This window comes from Leptinotarsa decemlineata, unplaced genomic scaffold, assembly GCF_025532065.1.
Source record: "Leptinotarsa decemlineata unplaced genomic scaffold, Ldec_3_MD MMD2_tig00000035_RagTag_RagTag, whole genome shotgun sequence".
NCBI classification, from domain to species: Eukaryota; Metazoa; Arthropoda; class Insecta; order Coleoptera; family Chrysomelidae; genus Leptinotarsa; species Leptinotarsa decemlineata.
In genome coordinates, this window is record NW_027412540.1 from 17,036,497 (window position 1) to 17,044,649 (window position 8,153).

Consider the following 8,153-nt stretch of genomic DNA (forward strand, 5'->3'; position numbering starts at 1 on the left):
TTTTTCTGTGGGGGTACATAAAATCTAAGGTGTACGTCACTCAGCCACAGTCACTCCAGGAACTGTTTGACCAAATTACAGATGTGTGTTACAGTATTTCCCAGGAAACATTTAATAACGTTCGGAATGAATTCCAAAACAGACTTTTTTTCTGTCAAGTGAACGGTGAACACTTCAAGCACTCGCTGAAATAGTTGAAACTGTTACTTGAAATTTTGTTGCAATTAAAAGTAATTTAGGTTTTTAATTTATTTGTAACATATTTCCGTGTTAGGAATCACACGTTAAAAGGTAAGACCTCGTTAGTCCTTAGCTCGCACAAGTTTCTCAACTTCTGAGAGTTGTCGTTCGTAGGAGGGCGACAGCTGATTAACGGAAAAACAAATTTTAAACGGATATTTGAAGCTTTCAAATGCTTGTCAGTTTGAAACGGCTTGGCTGATTTTCACAAAGACAGCGGTGTTGGATAGAGATTCTGAAAGCCTTCAAAACCAGAAGCCACGTGACCCACTTTACATTAAAAAAAAGTTGATGGTGCCCTCTCGACACTAGACTACGTGACCACAATAATTTTTATGCCAAAAAGTAATAAAAGTATTACCAGTTTACCTGAATTTTACCCGACCTCTGTAGGTTGTTTAATTCAAAAGTTAAGGGAGGAAAGACTTTTTACGTCTTCACTGTATAAATTTATAATACAAATGCATGTTATGCTGATTTAATGGAAAAGTTATTTTGGCAGAACTGTTCTCAAATTTTCTCGTTTATTAGCGTGTGAACAGTTCATAAATGCCTAGAAATGTGAATTAAAATAATTAGTGACGTCTTTGGCACCCGTTAACAAGACATTAACTATTCTGTCGGCAAAATTTATCACATTTCTGAAAGAGAAGTTTGAAATTTGGTATTGTGAAAACTCTAGGTTAGTATCATTCTGGAATATTACTACTGAAACATTTTCGAGTGTGTATTTGTAAATATTAATTTACTTTTTTAAAATGAATGTAATCTTGAAATAAGAAAAACATCAGTATTTTAAATAATTTAATGAATTTAACAGAATGATTTTCAATCATCTTTTTTGCTGCGTCCAAAAACTTAGTATTAGTGTATATTGTATATAATGGAATTGGCTGATACTTTATGAAAATCCATAACTATTTAAAAAACACTTCATTGGGAGATTTTCACTAAAGTTTTACAAAAAAGCATCACGTGTTTCTCCATACAATAGCTTCTTCGGGCGTGGCTTTACTGAGTACTTTACTGTCTTTACTGAGTAAAGACACTCCCGAAAAAGCCATTGAATGGCAAAATACGTGTTGCATTTTTGTAAAACTGTTTGGTGAAAATCTCACAATGAAGTGTTTTTTGAATACGTTGGTATTAGTGATCATACAAAGGCCACAACATTGTTTTTCATTCAACAGCTATCGTCCCCCTCAGAAGTTGAAATTTTTGGTTCCTACTGTTAGCACGTCCGAGAAAATATCTGAAAATGCATGAAAGCACCTGTCATCTATCTGTAGAGTAGGGAAGGTGAGTGTAGGCCCACAGCACTTAGACCACATGTGACCCATTCTGCGTAGAGGTGTGTCCACTAGCCTAATATTATGGATATTTCTTTGGAGCCAGCTTCCCAGGGTCGCCCAGGGTGATCTTGGCAAGATTGCATTCTTTGATTTCATCCCATCTCTTTAGGGATTGAGCATGGGTGTGACGTTTGGCTAGTTTCGCAATTGTCGAAGTCATCAGGTCGTAGGTGCCACTGGGTCCTAAAATTCTTGTTCCAGCCGCTTCCGTGGCTAAAGAGTCGGTAATGCGATTACCTTTACTCTTGTCGTGCCCTTTCAGTCACCTCAGGATAATGTTATTATCATCTACCGAGGCTTTGGCTAAATCTTGGTGGCACTCTAGTATTAGCCCTGAGGTAACACGTCTGTTCAAGGCTAATAGATCTTGTCTGCTATCAGGGCAGATGGTTTTGTTTTTGCCAGAAATTACTTTCCTGGTTATTTCTTTTGTGGCTAGTGAGATACCAGCCAGTTCTGTTTGAACCACGCTGGTATTTTTTCCCATTCCCCACTTAATCCTTAGGCTTAGTGACCTAGAGTAGACTCCACATCCTGAGCCTTCTTTAGGTTTTTAGCCGTCTGTATATATGCGTATTGCATTAGTAGCATCTGACTCTATGTTCTGTTTTATTTGCATTTTGTAGGGTTTAATAAACACAAACCTGGGTTGCCTGCAGCAGAGGTTGCGCAGTGAGCGCTTCTCGCCATAGGCTCAGCCTCAATCGACCCATTTCTACTTCGAGTTTCACACCAGCCGTCCACAATAGTAACATGGCCATTAACGCAACCTCTTCAACGTACAGGTCCAGTTGGTGTTGTTCTCATGGCTCCTGTGATGTTAAAACAAGCTAATCACTGTATTTGATATACTTTTTAGATGGCCGTTGCTTGTAGAACTTTCGGTCTTCATGCAATGGCTCAGTACATTAACATATGTCTTATTATTGCAGTGTAGATCCAGGTGACCACACGGGGTGAAAGACCTCATGCGCGTCCCACTGTCCTCCTACACCTGTCATCTATACTGTGATAGACGTTCCAACGTTCCTTTCAGGGGTCGAAATTCCAAGGTGCATGAGGTCTGTGATATCAATTAGTTGATGGATTTTGTTTCAAGCAGTGCTTTATGATTATCAGAATAATATAAGATATATAAACACCAAGGATTTTAGACATATTTGGAATTTACTGGTATACTTTCAAAACAATACTTCAGTATTGTTTTGATTTCCACAAAAAATGTAGGGTAATCAGGTAATCTAGCGGGTCATCCTAAAGGATCAAATTTGCATATCTATCAGTTTGGATATTTGTTATTCAGCTACTTTTGAACCAGCTCATCATGATAAAGAGTTACTATATCTTGCTGATATGTAACATCAATTGAAAACTTATTTGGGTTTCTCAACTATCAAAATCAGTAGACGGGTAGATGTTGTCTTTCGGAAGAACCCACCAGATCACCTAATATGACTCTTCTAGATGGTTTTAAGGATAACTTCAGTAGATATAGTGGATAAGTAAGTAAATAGAGAGCTAGTGATTAATGTGCATCTAATTTTTATAATATTGATTTGAAATTGGGATATAAGTTTGAAATTGAATAATTTTTAGCAGCAAGTAATACCAGAAAGCTAACGATTTCCAGCCATAGTTAATTAATTATATATCGAAAAAGGAATGTAATATATACTCAAATCAATTCACAGAGTAATATTGCGATTGTGATTTCATTATATTCCTTCCTAAAAATATGACAGTTTTCAAATTTTATTGCAAATGGATTTATATACCTAGATTAAATCAAAACGCCATAATTATAGGCTTAATTAATCAGTGCTTTATTTTTATCCAGCGACTAAATTCAGTAATTACTGTATACCACATTCAGTTGTAAAGCGATCTGTTTGAAACAACTGTAGAAGCTGTTGATCGCGCAGTTAATAAAAATTCTTAGACAGCATATAATGGACATGTACATGTATGACCACTAGTATAACTTGAAATTGTTTTTAACGAAATTTACCGAAATTTTTCTGTGCTAGAAACCATATTCTTGTTTCTTGAATTCAAATCGGTTCCTCTGCACAAAGTGATGAAACGGAAAATTGTAAGTCCAAAGCAGACAAGTTGACTCGTCATGGTGCAATTCATTAGAAAACCTTTTAACCGTAATGTAGATTGATGAGAGATGTCAGAAAGGCACGCGACTGACGAGTGTGGTGGTACAAGAGGGTTCAATGAAAACAACCTAGTATACATACACTTTATTATGGGGGTTTTCTGTTGTTTGTTTAAGTCAAAAAGACTACTCTTCTCAAATTGTGGCAGGCTATGGGCAAGAAGTACTTTTTAGCAACTTTTTGCCACAATGAAAACATTTTGTTAACTTCCGTTTTTCATGAAATTAAAAAAACTTCTGTTTCGAGAATAGGACATCCTGAATATTCATTAAAAGCTTTTCAAACAATGAAAATCAAAAGTAATCGACTGGACATATATAAGAAGTTTTCTTTCAAAAAATTGCAAGAAATTCGAATAAATTTGCCCCTTCTGGAAAAATAGGTGTTATGTTCAAATATTCTTATAGATTTTCTTATTCTAGTAAAATGTATTTCACAAATTGGATCCTTTTCTATGATTATTGTGTTATCACATTCACAATAGTTTACGGAATCGGGTATGTAGCCTAGAAGAACGAACATTATATAACTCTGAAAATGTGAAATTCTGTATTTTTTATGTTTACTCATTCGTGCAAAATAGTAAAGATACCCAATAGATTAAAAATTCTTTTCGTGAGACTAGAAAGCATCAGGTCTTATTGACTAAGCTGCAAATTTCCTTCGGTCACCATACAACTACGTATACACATATATACATATAGAGTACAAATCATATTGAAGTAGCTTAAATACAAAGTAAAGAAATATCTGCACAAATACAGACATACATTTAACAATTTTATCCAAACACATAAAATACATACAGATACTGCAGAGAGAAATTACATATTGAAGAAACAATACCAGAAATGTTCAAAATATTAAAAATGCAGTATACTATAGATACTTTGTCAATACATTGAAAATACAGATGATAAAATAAATTAAAGAAAACTGTTCTCAAAGATCTCTTCCAAACTATAATAGGGAATACCACGTAATAAATCTCTTTCTGATTTCCTAAATACACAGTTATCATCTAAAATTTTAATACACCCAGGTGAATAATTAAACATCTCAAGGCCATTATAATATACGCGTCTTTGACTAGAGTAAAGACTGGTATGGGTAATCTTAAGTCATTAGCTTGACGAAGGGCATAATTGGAGTAACCGCTAAATTTCAGTTTATGTTTGTTAATCAAACAGTTTTATGTAGATCAAACAAGGGGTTGCAGGAGTCTCAACTTGCATTCATGTGCATTGCACATGAATCTTATGGCTTTTTTCTGAATAATGAAAACAGTCTTCAAGTTCACTCGTCATGGTGCAATTCATAAGGATCTAGAAGTGATTACGAATTGGGGCGAAGTAACCAGGTTCAGTTCAATGCCACAAAAACCCAGGCATCGGTTTTCTCCAAGAAGATAAATGTCTCCGAACCGGATATAATAATGTCAGGTCAGACAATTCCGCTTTCTGCTTCGATAAGTTTGTGGGGGGTTGAAATGGACCAATATGTCTTGGCACAATCATGTCGCTGGAATTGCAAAGGCTGCTTCTCAAAAGCTTGGAACACTGTTCTGAACCAGAAAACTGTACACACCTCAGCAACTTTTGATGAATAACCGATTTATGATTATTATTCACTTTCTTTTCGTCAAGAAAAGTGAACCTGATTTTTGTGAAACTGGAATGAATCAATGCCACAAGTGATTCCACTGGAATGAAGTTGATGTCCCGTGTAGAAAAAAAAATTGTCGTCTTTCCAGATTATTAGTAAATTGATGGATGTAGGGAATACATCCTACGTGGTAGGAGATCATCTTGAAAAATGAGAAAAAAACTTTTTTATGTTTTTATACCACTTGTATTTGTAACTAACTTTACTACAGTTTTGTCCTGTAAGGACATTTTCAATCGAATAGGTACAATAAACATGTGCCGGTTACATTTTCATTAGGCACTGTTGAAGCAAACAATTCATTATAAAATCAATCGCCTTGCATTTTTAAAAGTCATTGAAGTTCATTCAAGGGCTATATCCAGAGTGCACCAAATTTATTCGGTTGAAATGTGTGTTAATTCATATTGTTTGAAATTTTGTTGAACAAATGGCGAGAGTGTATACAGATTTGATAAAATTCGGAGGTAATAGGTCGAGAATTTTATATTACATTATTTGGAATTCATACGCATTTTCATCCATTGAGCTTAGTATACGAGGAATATATTTTGATAATAATAATAATAATACTTCCTTGAAATAGGCATATATAGACTATTGTAAGCACGAGCTTTCACTAGATTGAACGGTAAATGGAGATTATTGTATCTGTTTGAAAATGTCCTTAGAGGACATAATAATAATAATACTTTATTGAAGAAGACACTCTAATATAGACTGTTGTAAGCATGAAGTTTCACTAGATTGAACGGTAAACGGATTTCATTTATCTGTTTGAAAATGTCCTTATAGACATAATTATAACACTTTTTCGAAAAAGACAATCTAATATACATAGACTGTTGTAAACATGAGCTTCCACTAGATTAAACGGTAAAAGGAGTTTATTGTATCTGTTTGAAAATGTCCTTATAGGACATAATAATAATACTTTATTAAAATAGACAATCTAATAGACTGTTGTAAGCGAGAGCTTTCACTTTTAAAAATATTCTTATAGGACATAATAATAATACTTCATTGAAATAGACAATCTAATATACATAGACTGTTGTAAACATGAGTTTTCATTTGATTAAACGGTAAAAGGAGTTTATTGTATCTGTTTGAAAATGTCCTTATAGGACATAATAATAACACTTTATTAAAATAGACAATCTAATAGACTGTTGTAAGCGAGAGCTTTCACTTTTAAAACTATTCTTATAGGACATAATAATAATACTTCATTGAAATAGACAATCTAATATACATAGACTGTTGTAAGCATGAGTTTTCATTTGATTAAACGGTAAAAGGAGTTTATCGTTTCTGTTTGAAAATGTCCTTATATGACATAATAATAATAATACTTTATTGAAATGGACAATCTAATATACAAAGACTGTTGTAAGCAAGAGCTTTCACTAGATTAAACGGTGAAAGGAGTTTATTTTGTCTGTATGAAAATGTCCTTATAGGACATAATAATAATAGTTTATTGAAATAGACAATCTAATATATTGTATATATATAAAAACTGTTGTAAGCATGAGCTTTCACTATTGAAAATGTCCTTATAGGACATAATAATAATACTTTATTGAAACACACAATCTAATATACATAGACTATTGTAAGCATGAGCTTTCACTAGATTAAACGATAAACGGAGTTTATTGTATCTGTTTGAAAATGTCCTTATAGGACATAACTGCAGAAACGTTAGTTATAAATAAAAATTGTATAAAAACAGAAAGTTTCATGTCTCATTTTACGAATTATAAGTATGGTAGGGACAAACCAATATTTACTGAAGAGAACTGTTAGTGTAATAAATAATGATATGTGCATGTCTAATACGTCAAATGAAAACAGATCTGACAATAACCCAGAGAAATTGGTACAAAAAGAATATTTCAATTAAAAAAAATCACGACACTGTTATCGGATTCGCATATTGAGAAGTACTTTTTGATAGTAATATTTCTCCATTTATCAATATGTAATGGTACAAAGAACTGAATAATGATGAAAATATTAGATTCAATTATATCAGTTATTTTCAAACCCTACATGCAAAGCTTAAAATTAATCAAATGTAGCTTATACTCGGATATATAGAGGAAACTATATATGAGATCATTCAAGACAAAAATGAAATCAAGATAATTTGAAAATGAAGTAACAGATAATCTAGAATTCTTGAGATGACTTTTACAATTATTTTTCGTGCGAGCGAATTAGAATGTTCCAAATACACTGACGCGCACAACTATAATTGGAATTCCAACGCAAAATAAAATGGTCAGTTTCAAATATTTGAATAGACCCATTAAATTAAATACATGTTTCGAATCGACGGCATAATTGTCACCTTTCCGTAACAAAATTATAGGACAGGGATTCCGTTGTGTCATCCAGGTTCAGACCTCACGGTTTGACAATGCTTATTACAGTCATCTCTTTCAAACAATGGTTACTCCACGATGAACTCAAAATAATTATAACCTATTATGTAGATATGCATATTTGGTTTCTAGTTATTACAGATTTAATGATAAGGAAACGATATATCGATGACTGGAGAAAGAAATGTTTTTGGTAACAGTGCATTATTATATGTAAAGATATGCTTTTGAAAGTCCCCATCATTTTTTCTCATTGAACTGAAATTCACAAAAACCTTTCATTTTTTTTTCGATTGATTGGTGAAGTTGATACAATGCTATTTCCCTCGATAATCATT